The sequence below is a fragment of the Amblyomma americanum genome, chromosome 1, assembly GCF_052857255.1.
Source record: "Amblyomma americanum isolate KBUSLIRL-KWMA chromosome 1, ASM5285725v1, whole genome shotgun sequence".
Classification (NCBI taxonomy): domain Eukaryota; kingdom Metazoa; phylum Arthropoda; class Arachnida; order Ixodida; family Ixodidae; genus Amblyomma; species Amblyomma americanum.
The window spans coordinates 47,458,524-47,481,624 of record NC_135497.1 but is presented as its reverse complement, the minus strand read 5'-3'; the positions used below and the strand labels follow the sequence as shown (position 1 = coordinate 47,481,624).

The 23,101-nt window shown below is 50.4% G+C and overlaps 2 pseudogenes; both read left to right on the top strand.

The window, feature by feature from the left end:
- Positions 1-4,581: 4,581 nt before the first annotated feature.
- Positions 4,582-5,917, top strand: LOC144133123 (uncharacterized; annotated as a pseudogene).
- A 1,570-nt stretch (positions 5,918-7,487) lies between these two features.
- Positions 7,488-7,664, top strand: LOC144116649 (U2 spliceosomal RNA; annotated as a pseudogene).
- The last annotated feature ends 15,437 nt before the right edge of the window (positions 7,665-23,101 follow it).

The following is a 23,101-nucleotide window of genomic DNA, read 5'->3' as shown; positions in this document are numbered from 1 at the left end:
CCACATCATAATGATGTAAATAAAACTGACTTGACTTGACTTGAAGCTGGGAAAGGGCAGGGTTAATTGGAGAGACGTGGGAGATGCCTTTGCCCTGCAGTGGGTGTAGTCAGGCTGATGATGATGATGAATAAATTGTTCAGCCTTTGCCTTCTGTAGGCTCCTTGCTGTCAGCTCGATGACATTTATTCTGGCGCTCATTGATTGCCCGGTTTACCCGATATATTGTTTCGGACAAGAGGAGCATCGAAGCATGTCGATAACATTAGACGATGCGCAGTTAAAGCTTGCCTTTATATCGACCCTGATGTCGCCTGTCGCGCCTCTAACAGTATTGCCGCTCTTTAAATGATTTCATATGTCTTGCTGTGAGGACACATCTGCATGCCACGAAACGAGAGAATTGGCACTAAGAGCTATCGCTGCGAAATCGCATTCTGAGCCCCTTTGCACAAGCACTCATCTATCAATACACGCCATCATGATCCAGCAGTACTGTTATCTTCATGATATTTATTGACATTAATAGCCATTGTAATCATCGACATCATCGCTTTGTCTGCTTGCCGGAAAAGCTGCTCCCGGTAGCTCGCGGTGTGTGGCAAAGGCGGGACACTTGTTTCTCTTGTCCTCTCCGTGTCTCCTCCCTTGGTTGTGTTCGGCATGAGCTTATAAGGAATGCTACGGACATGCACCACGCATTAGATATGTGAGAGACTACACTTGGTTCCTACAGGCGGGGCTAGGGCATCGGCGCTCGAGCCGAATAAGGCGAGCGCTAGGTTTGAAATGTATTCAATCTAAACGATGAATTGCAGCAGAAACCGGCGCGGAAGCGAGCAAGCAGGTGGAGAAGTAATGGTGGCGATGTGGCGCCGTTACCGGTGCAGCCTTTGTCCAAATTTTAGAGCACATGGGGTCTGCTTTTAATCTCCGTACAGGGGCTTTTGTAGCGTCTGTGTAAGTCCGAATTTTCAGAAGAGTGAGGTCTAGAATTACTATTCTCTCCACGAGGCCTGTTGATTTATAACAATGCACACTTCATGCATCAAAAGAGCTTCCTTAGCTGTAAACAGTGCACAGCAGGTATACTTTATGTCTGAAATTTACATCATTGCAGTTAGATCCAGTTGATGCCATTTACGCTCCACATTTTTGTGTGTCGACAGCAGCCACTGGAAAGATGACTGGTGAAAGCGTTACCAGCACATACGTCCTAAGGTGTGCATGGTTTTTGAGTTTCCCAGATATTGTGGCGCTCCAATTTTCAACACTTTTCTCCGTCAAACTACCACAGGGTAGACGCAGGTGCCCGCGATTAAAACGGCTTTCCTCTGTTCGTAACCTCTTCTCCTCAGGCAACCCCTTACAGTGCTGCTGTCGTCTTCATTGCGGGAACTGTCATGTGAGCTCGTGTCCTTTAAAGGATTGGGTCATGCATAGCGATATATGCGCACAGGAGTGTTGCATGCGAGAAAGGCTGCATGTGGTTGGATATTCAATAGAGATTGCCGCTCGGACTCTACCCTGCTTCACTGCAGCAGAATAGGTTCACTGTTGACTGAGAAGCTGTAGCTGCCAGGAAGCAGTGGCACGGCTTATCATCAGGGCCGCATTGCGCGCGTATTTTTTGCAATGTAAGGAAACACTTAATCTCGTGTGCGACATTTATCAATGCTCTTCCGTTTCTATTGATTTTGTTATCAGAAGTGCCCACCGGAGAATACTATCGCTGGAAGCCTGCATACTTCTCGGACGAAACATGGCGCGAACTCCCGGATGACGTCAAGAAGCGCTACGATGGGAACGTCGAAAAAGATGGATCGATAAAGGAAAGGAAAGTTTGTACTCGTTCTAAAAGTAAATCATATTAATTATAGTTTCTCATCGCTGCTAGAACCTTAGTTGTGTTAGCGTGCGACTGATTTGTCGAGAGCTGTATCATCATTGTAAGATTTGTAAAATCAGGCGTGCAGTGCAAGCATCATTGTTATTGTGGGGTAGTTGAATAGCATCGTGTTTCTAGCATGCCAAAACAGAAACTGGAGAACAGTTGGCGGCGTTTATGCTTCTTTATATGCGTGCTTTTTGGTTTTGTGTGCTTTTGTCTACAGGAAGCCTAGTTGTGGCACTCGGCTTGGAGATGCTATGTGACCAGGCATTGTATGCTCCGAAAACTTCTTATGCCACAAAAGAGTGCGATAAGATCCGGCGACTTGAGCTGCAGACGCTGGCTGTAACTCGGTGGCTCGGCATCCTGTCTGCTAAGGTTGTAAGCAGGAGGAAACGTTTCTCCGTCATCACTTCTGCCAGCCAGGAGTAGTGGTGCAGTAGGAAGCACTGGGGAAGGACCGAAGCGGAGGCGGGAGCAAGAGGTAGCGAAAGAGGGGGACGGGGGGATTCGACATGCTCGAAACGGCAGTAATAGAGTGACTCTCCGCTTAATTTGTGGTCCCGGGTTCGTACCCTGGACCAGGACGAATTTTTCTTCAACCGCGAAGTTCCTGAGAACACTGTATAGCTTTTCTTTGTAGTGGTATGGCTGTGCATGGGTGGATGCCAGTGAGTAATGCACCCTTATTACAAATATACTCCACCTTGGTGGATTCCCCTAAACATCTGATCAGGTATATGTGTGTGTTGTTAATCGAACTCTATGCTGGAAGTTTCGAATGGGAAGCACGCATAGCGAACACGTCTAAAACTGGCGCTACCAGCGCTGGTGCGGATTTTGTGGTTTCGGACATCAGTATTTCCGCTACTGCGACAAGTCTTGTCCAAGTGCCGTAAGGCGAAGCTATCATTCTGCCTTGGCGCGTCCGACCCAGTGACACTCAGTCGTCGCAAAATTATTAGTAATTAGGAAACTGGCACCGCCGAATGGACCTTGTAGGCAACGTGCTAAAAATAGGGTGACGCTAAAGCTATCCCTTAAGGGTATGACGCCACAGCGTTAATGGTTATTTGCTGCAATCTTTCGTAATTAACGCCTCTTTCTAATCACACATACTCATTAGCATGCTTAAGCAGGCACACTAGAACACGTGAAACACATGAAGACACTCGAACTCTTTCCTTAACCAAGTAGAACGAAAGTGCCTCTTTGGCCTAGGGGTAGCGTATCTGACTTGCAACCCATGGGTCATGGCTTCGATTTCCAGTATATTGCAGCAGTTTATATAAAGCATAGTTAATTTACATTCCTACGTGTTACGATGACATTTCAGGCATGCTAAGGCCTCATAGCCAAATATAAATATGGTTTTTGGCCGTTTCCATTTCATAGGGGAACGTGTGACCTTCAGAACGCTGCCGACCAATCCTTAATTAGCGCAACAACGCGCACGGCTTTTCTTCTGAACGTCTGCTTTGCACTGTCGCATTAGCTCTGATTTCCTTTCTTTTTACTTTTGTCTCAGTGCCATTCAAAGTAACTTCTTGGTGTACAAACAATGAGACATTTGGCAAGTATAGTATTAAATGATGTGCTTATGAAGAGAAGGATGATCGGTGGCATCATACACAACATAACAAAAGTCATAGTTCAAGAAAAATACTGAATGAGAACCTCAGAAACAGTATTATTTACACACACTCTCTCAGTTTACTTGCCGCTCTCCACTCTAACAAATGCAATCACTCCGATGCACGGTGACATCATACACAACATAACAAAAGTCATAGCTCAAGGAAAAAATATAAAACTTTGCTGGGTGCCGAGTCATCTCGGAATTGACACAACGAGAGAGCAGAACTCTGCGCTTCAAAGGCTCGTGGCAAGCAAATAAAAAAGAAAATATTCTCTTTAAGGATTGCATGAACTCGGTAAATTGTAAAAAAAGCAAAAAATGGCAGTCCGCTTGGGACAATGAAGCGAATTACAATATACACTTTGTAAAACCAGTTTTATGAGAATGGAAGTCCTGCACCCGCTGAGAGCGTTTCAAGGAAGTGATTATCTGCCGTGTCCGTATAACACCCACACATCTAACACATAATTTCCTACTGACGAAATAAGAGAAGCCCAAATGTGAATTATGCGAAGATGAGCTAACAATAAACCATGTTTTATTTTCATGTAGAAAACTTGGAACACTGAGGAAAATGTATTTTGAAGTTTTTTACACTGAACACAGGCAATTTCACCCTTAGGTGAAATTCCACTCTTAGGTGAAGATGCACTTGCTCACATTTCACATATTTTTATGTTTTTAAAGACAGCAGTTTTCAACAAATTGTAGATCTGATAATATTGAGTAATTTATAAGAAGAGACATTTTTAACCACACCTCAGCTGTTTTCTCATTTCTGAGAAGAAGGCTGTGGTCTTTATTCGATTGGTTGGGAGCCTCAACGTCCTTGCACATGCAATGATAGTTGCAGAGGTTACTCGACTTTCGTTAAAGCTTTGTCTTTTCTTTGGCATCACTAGGTAGAAAAACAAACATTTTAGGCCGTCTACACCACCAATCACTTTTTGCAAATTTTATAAAGTTCTGCAGAAAAATTTTCTATACCTTGTGCTTGGCGCATGATGGCCATAGCTGACTACGTGCCATTAAACACAACAATACTTTTTCTCGTCGCCGCATCATGTACGGGCTGCCATATCATCCTGTTACTGTACGGAGTGTCGCGCTTGACTGCTTACTTAATGAGGCCAGTTACATTGTCACAGGACTTTCGGGGTACACACGCCTTGATGCGCTCAAGAGCTTCAGCAAGCTCAATGACCGTTCAGAGCTCCTCGACATGCGCACGCACACGCACCAAACGCGACTTCGCGGCACAAACGCAGGCGGATCCTCAGGCACCATGTACACACATTTCCCACTTTGCCGAGCAAGACGCCACAGCAGGAAACCACGCCACTCACTGAAGGGAAGCCACTTCCACTAAATATCGATGCGCATCTGCGAATGCGGCGCGGCGCTCACTCCCCTCAACTGAACGTGTTCTGTACACGGACGCTGCACTTCCTGCAGACGGCAGCAGCCACACTTGCTATGCGACTGCGTGGTACGACCAGACAACAGAGAATCAGGGCCGATCCCCCCCCCCCCTCCATACATCGGCAGGAGCGCAGTCTAGTAGCTGAGCCAAACTAATGGCCATTTCAGACTATTTGCAGTCGGCTTTCGCACTTTCTTCTGAAACTGAACCCATTCACCGTCGTGTGTGCACGTACTCTCAAGCTGCCTACCGGGCATGCGCCAGCGTTCTTTATATGGACCCTATAATGCAGAACATAAGGCATAACGCATGCCTGCTTCGCGAACGCGGTCAGCATGTAATCATCCATTCGGTAACATGCGCACTTCGCACTTTCCGCGCACTTCGGTATCCATGGAAACGAGAAGGCTCATAGAGTATAGCACGCGCTGATCTCTCTCGCACTGATACTCCTCGTTCCGTCGCTACCACAGCTGAGGTAGCAGATCTGATCGCGGAGAGGCCTGTGACGAAACCACTTTGCGCCGCCTTCCTCACTGCTGTGGGCAACCCCCTCTCTATACCTGCGCTTGCTCTGGTAATATTCACGCGAAGAGAATCGGTCCTGCTGCGGCGGATTCAAACAGGCACCATTCTTAATCCTATCTTGGTGGACCGTTTTCATTGGGACGGCAGGATGCCACCTGTATCTGGTTCCTGGTCGAGGTGCAACTGCGGTGCGAATATGAACTACCTGTTCTGGGAATGTCCTCTGTACACACCACCTCGCCTTCGAGTGCTGGCCACGTTTAAGCAGGAGCCGTGGACTTCTTCCATCTGGACCTGGGCCTGCCCCGATACCTCGTCTCCAGATTGTGCCATCGAGCTCTGGCGGGCACTCCTCGTGTTCATCCATGACTCTGGGGCGTAGCTGGTTGACGAACGGCTCCGCAACGCTCTCGAGAGGCACACAGCCTCCACTTAGCTGCCTCCAGGAAGTTTTAATAAAAAGGAGGCAGCCTTACCCCTTCTCCTTAACAACATTCCCTTCCACCGTAGCGCCTTCGGCGCATTCTAATGTGGAATAAACATGGGCTTCAATCAGTTAGTCGCGTTAATCATAGCATGTACTGAATCTATGACGGTTACTGATGGCCAGCTACAAATCTTTAACTGCAACCAGGCGCCCATCTGTTTCGGCAAAACAAAAAATTGAAGAGACAGGTAACGCGAAAGCGTAATGGATTACTTCCCATATATGCAAGCGGTCATTCTCTACTTTACATTCACAGACCCCTGGTAGTCCTCATACTCCTCCTGGCGCAGTGGTGCGGCGGTTAAGCGATCCACCACTGCCCTACGATGGCAGGCGCTTCCATGTTCTTGAGCCTTGTGCGCTATAGGTTGCTCTTTCCGAGCAACCAATAGTTAATTTAACTACCACCTGCCACGGTAGGCAGTTTGCTAACAATCTGGTTGGCAGGCTGTGAGGACGCTGTAAGGTCACGAGACCTCCCAGGCCCACCAGCCTCCATGATTGCTTTCTGGGCACCATCTGCCGGACCAATGCCCGTGATTTTAGAGTGTGAGACTACTTCTCGCGTTTTGTAACCCTGGGTAATGCGTTATAATGGCAAATCGTAACCTAGTGATTGCCGCGGTAACCGACGTGGTTACGTAATGGAATAAAATAAGAGATAAAGAAAATTTATTGAAAAACACGAATACGTAGCTTACAAGGATTCAAATAAGAGTCGAGCAAACAGAGGACACGGGGCATGCAGAGGTAGTGCGGTACAGGAGGAAAAAGTCTCGAAATCAAAAATCACAACTTTGTGCAAGCAGATCTTATGGACTTCATTCATACATTTTGAAGGAAAGAAAATGAAATAAACTCCCGCGGGAGCCCCGGCCACAGAGCATATTGAATTCTGCGCAGTCAATGGTCCTTTGAGCTCTCACATAAACAAGGAGAGACGCAGGCCTGTGACTTCACAAGCCAAACAAGATTAGCTGTAAAAACCTACAGGGCAATTGAGAGAAAGGGTTCGCCTAAAGTGTAGCAAATGCATAGATTAATATCTTGCCCCTAGTGACACGGCACACTTCCTGAGTTTGATGTGTGGCATCAACCACCTGCGGAGGAAGCTGTGCTCTCCAAGGGTAAGGAGTTGGCTATCTAGGTAGCCCCATAAAATCACCGAGAGATGGACGTGCTACCATCAGGAACACGAGCCGACGTGGTTGGCGCAATTATACGGCAGCATTCCTGTTTTTCCAAAGGATCAGACCGATGAGCCGCATCAAGAGGCTCTAACTTCCCGCGCGGTTTTTTAGCGATAGCTACAATACGCCAGCCACTTCGCGAGGTCAGCGTGGCACCACTGGTCTGCCAGCTGTGCGCATGCGCAGTGACGTCATAGCCCGCAGCTGGTGTGCTCGCCGCTGTGCCGACGGCAGAGCAGACACCGGCGGCCTCGTCAGTTGTGCGCATGCGCGGAGTGAGGACAGAGCACGCAGCTGGTGTGCGCGCCGCGCGCGTACATTATGCTAGCATTGCTAGCTAGCATTATGCTGGCATTTAATATCTGATTTAATATCTGCTACGGGTCCCATTTGGGCCCAAGATATTAAACTCATTTTTGGAAATGTGGCGGAGTGCTTGAAGCTTGCATCACCTCTGCCACAGGTTGGCCTAGTATTGCATTGCCTCCGGTATCGGCCTGGGGCATAATAGCGCGCGTCTTTTCTTTAACTTTTTGCTCTCCTATCTTTAACTCTCCTACTTTCAGCACGTGGCAGCGATTGTGGCTCAACTAGAGCTAGTGGGCAGGCCTGTGCACTTTCCTCTACATTTTTTCTGACAACAACAGCAAGCAAGCAAGCGGCGCCATGGCTGCCGTGGCAGCTGCCGGCGGCGTGGCGCGCCGGCGAAAGCGAGTGGGGGCGGAGTGGAGAGGGGGAGAGGGTGAATCCATGTCTAGGGACGAAGATGGAAAAGGAACTCCAAGCTAAACACAGCGGCGAAAGACTGACTTTGCAATTCGACTGAGCGAGTTGCACTCGGCCAGCTGTAGCTATCGCGTAACTCCAGGTTTAACCAGAGCTAAACAACAGCTATTTATTTTTCCTTTGCGCGACACAGGGATGGAAAAAGCGCGTGAATCTAAACGGCTCAGTGTGCTAGCCACAACACACTCTTCAAGGATATTTGTTTGTGCCTCAGCCTGAGCACAGTTCATGCAGCGCGAGTCTGGAACCAAGCGCCAGGAGTGGAGCCTGTCTTTGGTGGGGAGCATGCCCCACTCGGCGCGCCACCGGAAGTCCCTCTCCGCGTGCGGTAGGTTGCTACAAAGGGCGTCCGCCGATTTCGGGTCAGGCGCGCCCGTCTGCCGAATGCCCAGCGGTGAATCAGAGAAACAGAGGGCCGCACGAAGTCTGGATGCACTCATGGCGCGTCAAGCCCCACCCGGAAACATCTCTTCCCGAAGCGGCGTAGAAGGCAAGAGGAGTGAGCGCCGTTGGTGCGCTGATGCCGAGACCGCGCGGTACCAGGACCCGCCGCCTACTTCCGAGCCTGTACAGCAGTAAAGGCGGCCCCACATAGTCCAACTGGTCCACAAGTTCTGCTGTCCATTTTACGCCCGGCAAAAAGTATTAGACCGATTTCACAAAGCGCACTGCGCCTGCATGCGCTTACCGGAAGCGACCAAGCCGCCATCTTACCTACAGTCCTTCTCCGCGCCACCTGTGCAGCAGCCCGATTCATTAGTGCTTTGAAGCGCTTTTGATTTGCTTGCAGTAGCTTTCCTTAGCGGTATTTAACACATTTTGCTAAAGGAACCCGATGCGGGTGCACATCTAAGATGGTAGCAGCTGTTTCGACGCGGGCAGCTCGTGTGCGCAGCATGGCCGCTGCAGTTGTCAGCTTGCAGTGGTGCAGGTCTTGATCAAAACCCGCTTGCCCCACATTCCCGTGATCTACCAGACCAACTTTGTTGCGCATGCCGATACAAGCGTTTTAACCTGTTCAGACGATGTTCGTGTTTCTGGCCACTTGATTTCCCGGTAATTTCCCGACTGTCAATATGGCAGATACGTCACGATTTTTGTCTACTTTTTCGTTTGTGCTTCTTTACTTAAAAAATAAATGAAAGACACTTAGTTTTTCTTTTTATTTTAGCGACAACCTTATTATACCGAATAAGCAGAGTTTTAACGTCATGTTTTACTGAATTCTCTGTGATATTATACAGAACGAGCCCAATCTAAAGCGTGAGTTTCCTTCCGGCCGCCGGCGAGTGCACTCGCCGGCGGCCGGGGTCTTTCCCTCCTCCTTCGAACGGTTTACCACGGTGCAGTGTCCGCGTGTGTCTGCTGCTCGGACATCTCCCTGTGGATTCTGGACGAACGGGGACTTTTTCGCGCGCACCTCGTGTGCCTGCTTTCCCCTCCTGCCTCAATGGCAACTTTGTCCTTCGGGGCTTCCTAATATCCTCTTTCCCTCGCGCCATTCTGGCCCGCTCTCATTCTCCTGCCTTCACAGCACTCCTTTGCGAGTAATTTCTACTCCCCCTACCCGCGCGCCTCTCCGGCCCGCTTTCCTCACTCGGGCGCTACTTATGCCCCCTTATTGCGGTTTTTTCCCGCATTCCACTTTCACGGCTTCTTATTCAGTCGTCCTCCTTTTCTAATCTCAATTCTGCCCCTCTGTGGCTATAGCGTGCGGGCAGTCCGCTTTTCGGCGCATTTTCCGGGCGTTCTCGTTGTTGCGCGTGCGCCCAGGGGTTGGCCGCAGTTGACGGCACACACGGGGTGCGTGCACGCGTACTTCGCTATCTAAGGGCGGTAGTCTGCGTTGTCGCGTTCGCGATGGGAAGCCCCCGGACTCATCCGCTTCTGCCGCCACCGCTTCGCTCCGTCGGGCGCCTCGCTGCACTTGCCCTCCCGGTCCGTTCGCCACGCTGCGATTCTGTTCGCGCGCTCTTTTCGCACGGGGCTATACTCTCTTCTAGATTTCCTCGCTCCCTTTCTTCAGTGCGCGCAACTACACTGCCCGCCATCCGCCCACGTGGTACTCCCAAATTTTCCTGCCGTCAAGGCATTCCCTGCGGGTGTTCACACCTCGCCCTTTTCGGCGCGCCTCAACGGCCCGCTTTTTCTTTGTGTCCATCAGACCCCCACCCTTCGATCGCACTTCGTGCCCTCTAATTTCTCTTTTGCGCCTCTCTTGTTGCATTTCCTTGTAAAACTTACGTCCGCCCTCTAAGGCATTCCCTACTCGAGCGAACCGCCCATCTGCTCGTATTGTGGGTTTTCTCGTGGTGGCGTGGGCTCCACGGGGTTGGCCGCACTTGTCAGCAAACACGGGGTGCATTGACACGCCTACACTATCTATGGGCGGTAGTCTGCGTTGTCGTGTTCATGGGCAGGGACCCCCGGACTCATCCGCTTCTGCCGCCACCGCTTCGCCCCTTCGGGCGCCTCGTTTCCCGTGGCCTCCCGCTCTCTTGCCGTCGGGCTGGTTCGCTCGCCACCCCTTCCCGCCTTGGGTCGACTTTGTATCTCTTTACGGGCATTCCATGCCCCCATCCCCTTCGCGGCATCCTACTTCTTCCTTTGCGCGCAAATTCCTTGCCCGCCATCTGCTTATGCGGTACACCACCATTCAGGTGCCTCCCCATTGGCCCAGAAGCCTGCGCCTCCCTGCGGTCCGCGCGCCTCAAGCCACGCCCCCCGCGAGCTCAGTCGGCTCCATCACCCAGCCGAGTGCGCATCGGCGCTCTGCTCTCGGCTCGGCCTCCCTTCCCTGCTCGACTGCGGGAATTGCGACTTCGCCTCGGCGAGCACGTACCCCTCTATTTCTACTCTCTTTCCTTTACCGTCCCCCTCCCCCAGCGCGGCGCAGCGACCATTGCCTCGTTCCAGAGAGAAATTACTGCACGCGTCGCGTGGCCCCAACTTTCTATTTTTCCTTCCTTCAATAACATCCCCCCCAAACTAAAGCGTATATACCGGTTATAATTATGCGTGAATAGTCAGTTGTATTCCTGGCAGCTCAAATGAGGGTGAACAAAATTTATGCTTTACATTTTTTTTACTCTGCATTAGTCACTCAATACCGCAATTGAATCAGACAGCGTTGTTTTGGGACAAGTCGTTCAGCAGTGCGTCACTGCATGCATTTCAGCTGCGTTTGGTAATGGGGCGCGAAAGGTTGATATTTGGTTTTTTAGGCTACTTAAAACATACCGCTCATCTGTATGTTTAGGTGAGCTTTTATTATACGCGTAGAGTACATGAACAAAAATCGTATTTTGAAGTATTTTGAATGCGCGGCGTTTCGACTGAAAAGTGATTAGTAATCTTGCCTCCATGTTCGTTTCATGAAGCTTCATGAAGTGCCGCGAAGGTGAAACTGACCTTCCCTAACATTAAAGCTCCTTCAGAAGAACTTGACGGCAAATAAAAGGCTCTTCTACACCTAGCGCCACGCTTAGTATATGAAAATTCTCGTGGTCCTAACTTTCACTGATCTCGAGGGACTAGAAGCTAAACACTGGCTGCCTCTCTGACCGTTTTCAACACGCTCCTTGTGTAGACCATTCTTTCCTTTATGGCTACAAAAAATCCAGTGCGTCTGAATAAAAAATGCAAAAAGATACTATCACTTCGTGGAGAAGAGTGCTCAGTCTTGCTGAATTGATGACCAGCACACAGCACAACATGTTCACAAACACGCAACTACAGCCACTCATTCAGTCTTCCTTGAACAGCAACTGCAGACGCCTCGGATATTTCTGGGTGAATTGCGTGATGACACGGGTGATAAAGTCGGTATGGTTTAGTTTAGGGGGTTTAACGTCCCAAAGCGACTCGAGCTATGAGGGACGCCGTAGTGAAGGGCTCCGGAGATTTCGACCACCTGGGGTTCTTTAACGTGCACTGACATTGCACAGTACACGGGCCTCTAGAATTTCGCCTCCATCGAAATTCAACCACCGCGGCCGGGATCGAACCCGCGTCTTTCGGGTCAGCAGTACAGCACCGTAGCCACTCAGCCACCGCGGCGGCTACGGGTGATAAAGTCATTTCTGTGCTTCATTACACGCTCTCGGTGCACGCTCATCCGACAAAGGCCGTCCAGCCTGTTGTTTGTCATCGTTGAGCGTAGCCAGGTTTTCACTCTCCTCATTGTCCTGAAGGAGCGCTCGACTGTACATTCAGTACTGGCAAAGCCAGGGCCACCTCAATGGTTTTTGCAACACCGGGTAATAATGTCTTTACCTGATGTAGAAGCTCGCAGTAAGTTATTTCTGATGGCTCCCCAGTTTTGTTGCACCACATCTCGTACCAAGAGATGGCATCTTCCTTGAAGTTGTCGATGCCGTAAAAGCATTGGAGTTCTTCGGCGAGGGCAGCGAACTCAACATGGCTCAAGTGCTTCATTTTTAATGGATGCAGCTGGAGAAGTTTGAAGCTTCTCTCATTGCTTTCAGAAAAGCGGCGAGCTAAATAAGCAGTGAGTGAGTCCAAGTATGGCACATATATTGCCGCACGCTAGTATTCCTCCGGCGACTGAAAACCGTAGTTCTCTCGGTGGGCCTGACGAGAGACTTGTATTGATACAGGTATCACCACATTTAAGTGATTGGCTGCCTCCCTTGCTGCATTCATGATGCAAGATAACTCTACAGCGTTTGTCCGGTGGCCGCGAAAAATACGTTGCAGCTCAGTGATGTGGTCATGCACAGAATGGAAGCCCATGGATACACCTTGCAGAACGTTCGTAATTGGTTCGAGCCGAGCGCTGTACTTTCCTACAGTGTGCAAGAAGACGACGAAAGATGAGATTTTGTTGCGCAGTAGAGGATGTGAGCTCGTTGTCTAGTTACAGCGTTCGAGCATGATTCCGTTGACGCGAGCCTCACCAGTGCCGGAAATGCATAAAGATAGGACACGTGAGTAGTGTGGGCAATTTGCCCATCGTGTGCCCGCGGTGTACCTAGCCACAAAGAGACGATTCTTGCCGGGCAACAGTTATTACGTGTGCCAATTGTTGCGGCCGTCATGACGCTGCCTCAAAAGATTGTCCTCGCCTGACAAGGGAAAGTGCGACACTCTAACAAATGACGAGACAATTCCAGACACAGAGAAGCTGCCGCTAAGGTGCGACGACGTCGTCGCCCTCGTCACAGACCTTCTAAAAGTGTAACGAGCATTGGAAAGGATCTTCCAAGAATTTCCGCAACTTGTCCTGCCCCTCCGCATAATACTTTAAGGATTGGGAGCAATATGACTGGCAAGACACAGACGGCTGTCGCAGACGGGCCTTGGCTATCCCTGCCTGAGCTACACACACCCGCAGTGACCAAGCAGGTATTGCGAACTCAGAGTCCCAAGACCATTGCTAATCAAGCACAAATCACAACTCCGGTCCAAGACCGGGACCGGCAAGTGACTTGGCCATCGCTACCGAAGCACCCACCCCGGCACCGCGCACCCAGTGTGTTGAGCCTACTGCTGCTGGTCGGGTAGTAGATCAGCAACCGGACCAGGTCGCAGACGAGCAAGTGATTGCAATGCTAAAGCCAATCGTGAATGCCATGCGTGTGCTGCTTTTCAGCATGCACATGCCAGCTGCACATATTGCACTGCAGATGCTGTATTTGTTGAATCCAGTGCTTGCAGTTGTCCAATAGCTGGCACAACGCATCCTCCAGCCTGATCCTTCAGAGAATAAGTCCGATGCTTACGTTGTCATCAACATTATCAGCTTCAACGGCCAGCAGCCTTTCTTGAGACTGAAACGTCAGCACTGCCTTGTGATGGAGGGCCCTCGATCAGTTAATTCCACTCAGGTCGCAGCAGTCGGCAGCCGTCAAGGTGTGCTGGCTACATCTGCGGCGGCCTGTTACTTACAGTGCTTGTGTCATTGCCTGTCGTGATTGCTACTGACCGCATTTCTCTACTTATTCTTTTACGCTCCCCTCATCCCTCTCCCCCAGTGCAGGGTAGCCAACCGGAACATTTTACTGGTTAACCTCCCTGCCTTTCCTCGACCACTTCTCTCTCTGCATTTGTGAATTTTCCAGGTAGCACCAAAACATTATAGCAATGTTAATTTTTGTTTGGTCGAACATTAACTCAATGCTCTTAATGTATTTGTAAGGCCGATGCTTGTTTGGGCTAGATTCATTTTTATTAGTGTATGACGCTTTCCCCGCAGAAGATAGAGCAACGCCACTCTGCCGGAGACGAGCTTGCCAAGGATCCACCCAAATGGTTTCTCATTGTACAAAGATGCACGTGCTGGGAAACATGTGGCCGGTGGGAAGGTGGTCGGAATCATTTACTGGCTGCCGCCGTTGTGGCGAGGCCTCTCAAGCCAGAGGGGCACTCAGCCGAATGCACATTCCCTATGGTTGCCGGTTCGGTGGCCGGCGTACGAACGTATCCTGATTATAGCGAGCGACGAAGGCGAAAACAAGATGCCCTGTGCACTGTCTGCCTCCGTGTCGCTATCTCTCTAGAGATCAATGAAACAGACACCCATCTCAAGACGGCTCGATACACATGCTTGCCGGTGACCCTGTATACATGCAACAGGTCGCCCTTCAGCAGAGCTAACGATGGCGTCGTTTGAAAACGGCGGAACGACGCGTGCCCGGACGCTGAACTTCGCAGGTGTGACCCAAAGCATGGAAGCGGGGCTGCTTTTACTCTTTTGGCTGAGCGCACCGCAGCCCCTGGCGTGCGGCGCTTTCAGGGACGTTTTCGCCATTAACGCAGCCATCACTCACGGTCCGAGTGAGGAGGCGCGTCGCAGTAGCACTCAGGGCGAGGATGACGGCGGCGGTGTGCGGGGGGGGGGGTGTGAACTCGGATGCCTTTTCAGGAAAGTGGGATCTTGTATTTAGTTACGGTGTACGAACATACTGCCCCGTGTATTTAGTTTTAATTTGGTTTGTGTTATTGGCCGGGCGCTTGGTTTGAGGCTGTAATGTGGCGGCCGCTTCGAAAGCAGGATCTGCTTGTTGTCGGTCTCCTCGACTGCCTGTCAGGTCGCTTACTCGCTGGTCATTAAGAGCGTCCTGGCGTTTGCCCGCGCCCGTTCTCGAAGAGTGCCGGCTATGCTTTATGGCCGTCATTTTTCCCTCTTTTGCCGCTCCATATGATTTTAATCGTTCTCTCCGAGGCCTAGCTATGGCGTTCCTTTATACTTGTTTTCATTACGTACAGTACGGAAAAAGCGCGCGGGTCTCCATTTTTGGTGTCTCTCAAATACTTATATGAGAAAAACGTTGCTCCTTCCCCTTTCTCCGGCAAATCATACCGCAGACTCACTGCAGCTGTTTTCATGGCAGTGTGGCTTTGTGGGTATTTACACTGTATAAATTCGTCCGAAGCGCTTGACAATCGTTTTCATAACCAGAAAATGAAGCAAGGCATAGATTCCTACATATTACACTCTTCCATTATTAAAAAAACCTTATTTAATTGATTATCCTATTTTGATAGGTGTCCATACGCAAAATTTATTTGCGGTTGCATTTATGTAGGACCAAAATAATTATATGGTCCTATATCAATTTGTTGAAATGGATCGCATATTGACACTATTTGCCTCGGCTTTCAGTGCACTACAAGCGTACAAGCTTTTTGAGGGGCGGATTCATATAGGCTCGGTTTGGGTGCCGGGGTGGTCGAAATTTCGTCATTTCGGCAAGGAGTGTCTACAAGCAAATGTGACGCCACAGGAAGGAGCCACACTTTTCTTTCTAAGTGTGGTGCCCTAGACTTCTTCCTAAATGTAGCCGGCAATTTATGAGAAGCGGAAGTTCTCGCGATAATACCACGTGAGTCTCTAAGTTCAAGATAGAAAACCTCAAGCGTTCCTCTCAGAATTGTTCGCTAACTTGAGCCTGTCATTCTTTCACTGCCATGCCAACACCAGCAAGATTACGTCATAGTGTGCAGAGTGCAAAGTTTGCTTGTACTCAAAAGTTTGCTTGCAAACATTCGCACAAACTTGCTCAAGAACAAAAAAGACCCCTCCCTCCCTGCCCCAAGAAAAAAAAGACTGAGGGACGTCACAGCAAGCTGACTGCTTGCAAATTCATACACGATATAGAAATAATTACCTTTGTCGTTCCCAAAGGCAAGTCGCAGACTTTCGGCAGGGAATCGGTGTACTACGCAGCAGTGACGAACCAAACATTCCAGCGTTGCAGCCCGCTGCTGAACTGATCGCACTTACGGAATGCTCCTATCGCCTCCAACTTCTGGGCAATTCTAATATGCTGCAGCATGTTCTTCCGCTTAGTGAAGACCTTGTAGCAGACGCTGAAACGTCTATAACGATCAGGATTGTCATGATGTGTCACGGTCACCGCGATCAGGTTGATGTTGACCCTCGTTGGGACACTGTCGCCAAGCGGGAGCATTGCTGGCCGGTGGCCATGTCTGTAGGTACGCTGTAAGTAGGTACGCAAGCAGAAAGCGCCCGAGCCACAGTATATGCGCGGTCCAGCCTTCTGACGACGACTCATGGTGCCATGTCCAACAAAACTGTGAGCCGTGCATCAGAGTTCAAGAGATTTCCAGCTTGCTAGCCCCTGTCAAGCCCTTGCACAACACTATTGGTGTCAAGAATGCATCTAAAATTGATGCCCGTCCGTCAAAAATGGATGTGGATTAGCTCAGCTAATCCAGGATATGCAAAGCGAAATCTCTCGGCTTTCATTGTGTTCATTGGCGTTGCCATTGACAACGTTCTAGATTTTGAGGAAAAAAGGCGCATATCTGGCTCCCTGGGCCAGTGTACGCCGTTAATCGCTCTTTGAAATACGTTACCGTGGTGATAGAGAGATGTAGGCTGCATGCATTAGCGCTGACAACATTTTTAGGGAAAGGAAATGGGGCAGTATCTGTCTCACATATCGGCAGACACCTGAACTGCGCCGTAAGGGAAGGGATAAAAGAGGGAGTGAAAGAAGAAAGGAAGAAAGAGGTGCCGTAGTGGAGGGTTCCGGAATATGAAGCATTATATACGCCGCAGCGTTCATTGGGTGACCAACCTCTTGCGATGTCATTACCTGCCACCTGCCAGGGTGGGCGCGCTGCATATATCCAGTGTGCGGAACGCTATCAGAGCAGGTTTTTGGAGTTGCACAACAATTCCACGTACATGAAAGCGAGGTTTAGCTATCCACTCACCCAGAGAGCCAGTTGTGCGCCTTTTGGGAAAATGAATGGCCTCTGCAACGTTGTCAACGCCAAAGAATCTCGAGAACGACGGCGGCTCACTTGTTTTCTTTGGTTTTTGAGTAAAAGAAATGGCGCCGCAACCGTCTCACATATGTCGGTGGACACCCGAACCGTGCAGTAAGGGAAGGGATAAAGGAGGGAGGGAAAGAAGAAATGAAGGAAGAGGAAAGAGAAAGTTGAATTTTGAGGAAAGCCGCGCCGCAGCGGTGGAACGCCCTAGTGGCGCATGCGCTGACTAGCGACGCTTACCCGAAATGCGCTGCTGACTCGCATACTGTTGCTTTCGCTACAAAAACATTGAAATTACTGCGACTCGCATTATTGGATGCCTAAATTTGTATACTTATCTATATTTGAAACTGCGACACGATACAAGAGCATTCACGATACAAGACACGATACAAGAGCATTGCAGGCAGTGAACAAAAGGAGCACTCGAGTACAGTGGATTAAGTGACCGTTTCTGGCACTGAAGATGAAACTTGAACGCCTGTTCGGCCTTATTGCTTTTCTTTGTGCAGGATATGCAATCTCATCCAAATAGAACTTGTTACACTGAATACGAAACCTGCAACGCTAGGTAGTCTATGAGAAGACACTGTAGTGATATCGAATTCGAGCTTGATACCGCAGCCGTTCCTTCATGCCGTGCTAGAGAACATGGAAATGTGCGCTTGTTGTGAGCGTAACTTCTCTTTAACTAGGTAATACATTCAAGTTGTGCATAGTAAATTCAAGATGGTTTTTTGCGTTTCTTCGGAGGGGCACCGGACCTCTCCAAACTTGAATTCGACGGTGTTGAAGGAGCAGACGATGATTGACGCCAGATGATGGAGACAAAGAGGAAATATATTTACAAGATGTACAAGGGCAAACTGCGTTACAAGTTGAGTCACACAGACGGTCAAGCTGTAACTGACAAAGACAATTCTCACACAGAGAAACACTCTCTACAAGCCCTTACTCATCGACGCGAGGTTAGAGTCAAGGGTTGCAGAATTACCTGCCACTGCACGGAGCCTCCAGCTCAACTAGACAAGACTGCCCTCCAATGATTTTACATGCAATACTAAAGCTTATGCAAACAAAGAATTTAGGGCGGTCATATTTCGAGTCCCGCCCTAAGCTTCGATAACCAATGGAGGTAGCCACAGCCCCTGAAGGTTGGGCCCAACTTCGAGCCCGGGGCTTGGCTAGAAAAAAAAAGAAACACATACAGAAAACATTCTGAAAACTCTCCCTGGGGAGAGTTCTCGCCCTTAGTGCTTGATGCTTTCCCCTTCCCTGCCGCACCCGCGCGTCGCCTCTCGAAGGATGGAGCGTTTTTTTTTCCAGCTAATTGGCGGGACCACTAATCCACTGGCTCGCCGCAGGAATGTGAGACTGCGGAGACCCGCGACGCTTCGGTGCCATCGAGCATGCCAAAAAAAGGGGCCCATCGCGGAATGCGAGGTGGTTCGCATTCCGAGGTGGTTCGCATTCCGCCGCCGTGGGAATGCTGCCTAAGACCAAGCGGCACCACGTGCTCGTTGTGTGCGCCTCGCATGCTTTCCTGTTGCGCTTAACAAAGCCAGGTGTCTTCGGCCGTCACAGCTGTGCTGTCAAGCAGCCAGTGCCTCCTGCGCCTTTGCCACTGCTTGCGGGGGAGGGGGAGGCGGCACGCGGATAGGGGGAATTCGGTGCTTCACTGATAGCTCTCCAGGTAGACCGGAGGCCCGCAGTGACTGCAAGCTAAGGGAATGAAAAAAATGTACGCGTTGATGAAGCGCGGCCTTACAGGCATGTGGCGCACTGACACAGCTGAATCACAACTCAACAACACCTTAGTCTGCTAACTTAGCTGTTAGGTAGAGCAGCTTCAAAAGCAATCAGTATAAATACGGGATGTGGCTTTTTGAATAACCACCTGCTGCAGCTGCGCCGTTTTGTGTTTTGTCCTCGCCCGATTTTCACGAAAAATGAAAATGAAAGTTGGTTTTTGAGGAAAGGAAATGACGCAGTAACTGTCTCACATATCCAGCTGCACTCCCGAATCTACGCCATCTATAGCCTGAGGCCACGGCTTTCACACGTGCTACATTCACACGCGCATCAGGAGTCAACAGCATGTCTCGTAGCCAGCCTTCGCCACGCACCGCCACTGTATTGCACGTTTTTAATGCGCTACGCGTTTGGAAACCTGGCCGAATTAGCTGTGAGGAAAGTAAAGTACCAGTAACTGTCTCACTTCTCGGTTGGCACCTGAACCGGTCTGTATGGGAAGGAATGGAGGAGGCAGTGAAAGATGAGAATGAAAGATGCGCCATTGTAGAGGGCTTGAGATAAATTCCGACAGCTTCCTGGGCTGCAAGCTGGGAGCTTCGTAAACACGGTCAGGCCATATCATGTTCAGAAAGATGAGAGAGAAAACGATAGTGCAAGCACTGTGGGACGAGAGGGACCCTCAACCACATAATCTGGGAATACGCCAGCTCTCAAGGCGCTAAAGCAAATATATATAAATTAAGAGAAACCTGGGAAGCCAGGCCTGCTGCGGAGCGAGGTATCTGTTCATCAGCCCGCCGCTGTGGCTCGCTGTGACCCGCCGCGGTGGCTCAGTGGTTAGGGCGCTCGGCTACTGATCCGGAGTTCCCGGGTTCGAACCCGACCGCGGCGGCGGCGTTTTTATGGAGGCAAAACGCTAAGGCGCCCGTGTGCTGTGCGATATCAGTGCACGTTAAAGATCCCCACGTGGTCGAAATTATTCCGGAGCCCTCCACTACGGCACCTCTCTCTTCCTTCCTTCTTTCACTCCCTCTTTTATCGTTTCCCTTACGGTGCGGTTCAGGTGTCCAAGGATATATGAGACAGATACTGCGCCATTTTCTTCCCCCAAAACCTGTTATTATTATTAATATGCTCCACAGCAACAAGCCATCCGCCTGGCGGAAGAAGCCGCGAGGAGTCAACACCTCTTTGCCTGCTTCGAATCGCGGGGGTCCCGGCCCCGTCACCCAGGCCTGCGTGCCGGGGAGGGGGAGTAGGGGGCCTCCTTATCTGGTGGAAAATAAAGTTGGTATCATCATCATTATCGTCATCATCTAGACCTAGCTGCGTGCGACATTCACTGTATGCGATTCCAACGAGAGATCACTTTTACACGACGGAGCACATAGCAGACAGGTTTGAGGAGCGGAATTTCTGCAAGCGTATGCAAATTCAGGACTTAAGGATGCCTCTACAACTTCCAATGCGTGCGCTGTCTCCTTTCCTTGGAGTACCTCGTGGGCTGGAGTCCAGATTAGGTTAATTAGCTCTGCCGGTGTCGGGCCGGCATTCAGAATTTTGACTGTTTCGGCAGATACCCTACCTGCGCTGTTGTTCCGCGGGTAGCCGATTTGAAATCAGTTATAATCACTCGGCCATTCTGTTGAGTTAAGGCCAGCGTAATGGCTACCTCCTCAGCCGCTGTTGCGTTCCACTGTCGGATGCTGCAGCATGAGACTCGGCCTCCACCCTCCCTGGTTGCTAGTGCTACGAAACCTGTTCTGCCTTCGTATTCCGCTGCGTCCGTGTAAACCACGTCCTGTCTGTTGGCTAGTTTTTACAGCTAAAGCTTTACTGGCCGCGAAGTTGCGATTTCGCCGTGGCGGTGCTCCGAGGAGGCACATGACGTCACAACACGCACCTCGCCGCGGGACCGAACCGGTCTGGCCGGGCGGGCGGCGGCTGGCAGCGGCGCACTCGGCGCGAAAAACAGGCGTGCACTGAGTCTCCAGCCGCCGAACGCTTCGGCGGTCAAACGCAGTTGGAGTATAGAGGGTCTCGCTTTGGCTGACGTGACGTCGCCGTGCAGCGCACGTAGTACGTCGTAGTATAAACGCGCCTTCACAGAGCCTGCTCTTAACCGCTAACCAACGTGTACGGTTGCGGCATCTATGGGAGCCACTGAACCCTCCCCCGCACACTCACTGAGTAAAAAGATAAAACCTGTGCCGAGGCTCAGAATCGAACCGGGACTTTGGCGTTTGAGGTAGGGACGTTACCAGTCCGCCACCAGGGCTCAAGTTTTGACCATGAATAAAGGGGCATCTAGGGAATGCACTCTTTCGATGCAGAAGTCTCCGCGCTTTCGCTACGTATATCCTAACAGAGTTAGGCCATCAGAAATTTTTTCTACAGAACTTTCGCTCTGTTCTTTCCTCTACCCTCATGGTGTACCGGATGCATGTTCTTTGGTTCTGGTGGGATTTTGATTTTAAAGCGAAAGCTTTACTACACCAGCCAGCGAGCCATTTCGGCTCGTCGCGCCCTGTGCGATGGCGGACGAACGACCTTGAGCCACCGTCGCCTAGCAACGCCGCAGCCGCGCTCTAACAGATGGCGCCGCCGTCGACGATGCTGCCGTAGCCGCTCGCTCCACCAGGTGTGTTCAGCTGGGGTAGAGCGAGAGGACGTGTCGCCTCGCGGCGGTTATATATATATATATATATATATATATATATATATATATATATATATTGTGACGATGAAGACGAACTGTGCAGTGGCGCGGGAAGGAGCGCTTGCGCTAGGCTACCGGCCATTAAATAACCTCATTGCCATCGATTATCTCGTCTCTTTCTTCGGCTGGCCGTCACGTAACATTTGGTGGAGATTGCGGGGTACCATCGACATCCTGGTCCGGGGAGCTTCGGCGTACTGCGTCAGCCGTGAGTTCTTGGCGTGCGTCGCTCGGCCATGCCACAGCCTTACAGACCCGAACCGACCTCGCCGTTGTTCCCCCCGCCCCGTCCCCCGCCCCGACCACTCAAACGACGAAGTGAACCCGACGCAAGTACCTGACCTATCGACCCCACCGACCCGAGATGGCGCTTACACCTGAAGACACCGATCCCCTGCCCAGGCCGTTCGGCGCGTCCTGGGAACTCGACCGTCAGCTCTTGGCGACCTGCGGCCCGGAAGCTTCAAAGCCAGGAATCATTCAGCCATCTTATTCATCGTGGCGGCCAGCACCCCTCACCCCTTTTTCGTTCCTGTCCAACCATCCTCTTAAGCCAGTAACCACTTCGCGCGTCTCTTTGTCACCGATCGAGACGATCGCTCGGTGGCCCCGGGTAGTGTGACGAAGAAGACGAACTGTGCAGTGGCGCGGGCAGGAGCGCTCGCGCTAGGCTACCGGCCATTAAATAACCTCATTGCCATCGATTATCTCGTCTCTTTCTTCGGCTGGCCGTCACGTAACAATATATATATATATATATATATATATATATATATATATATATATATATATATATATATATATATATATATATATATGCGCTTTCAGTGTATTGTAGCCGTTATGGAGAGCGCGAAAGAGAAGCACCAACGACAGAATGGAGCGAGGAAGAGAGAACGCGCTCAAGAGATGCCAGAAGAACGCGCCGCGCGACTCGAGAAGCGTCGTAACGAAGATGCGGCTAGAAGAAGTCCTGCCACGTCCCGGAGTGACTCTTCAATTGCGGGAGACCGGTTTGAGTTCTAGCATCGGAATGAGACGCTGTGTAGACGACGTGCAGAGGAAACGAAACTTTCGCAATTCAGCTAGGGTTAACCAGAGCTAAAGCACAGTCAAATTTTTGTTCCTTATGTCTGTTGGGAAACGTCTGTTTGTTCCTTATGTCTGTGTCCGAGCTGCGCTCGAGGTTCGAAGCCTAACTTTTCTAGTATTTTTAGCCCCGGATGGCTACGCAGGAGTCCTTGTTTTTGTGCTACTGTGGTAGTCTAATGAGCTCGTCTAGTGTGTTTGAAATCCCCATGTTAAGAATTTTCCGGGTGGATGTGTACGGGGGGAGGTCCAGGGCAGTTTTGATGCCTTTCAATGGGCTCCGGAAAAATTTCGACAACCTGGAGATATTTTACATGCAGTGACAAC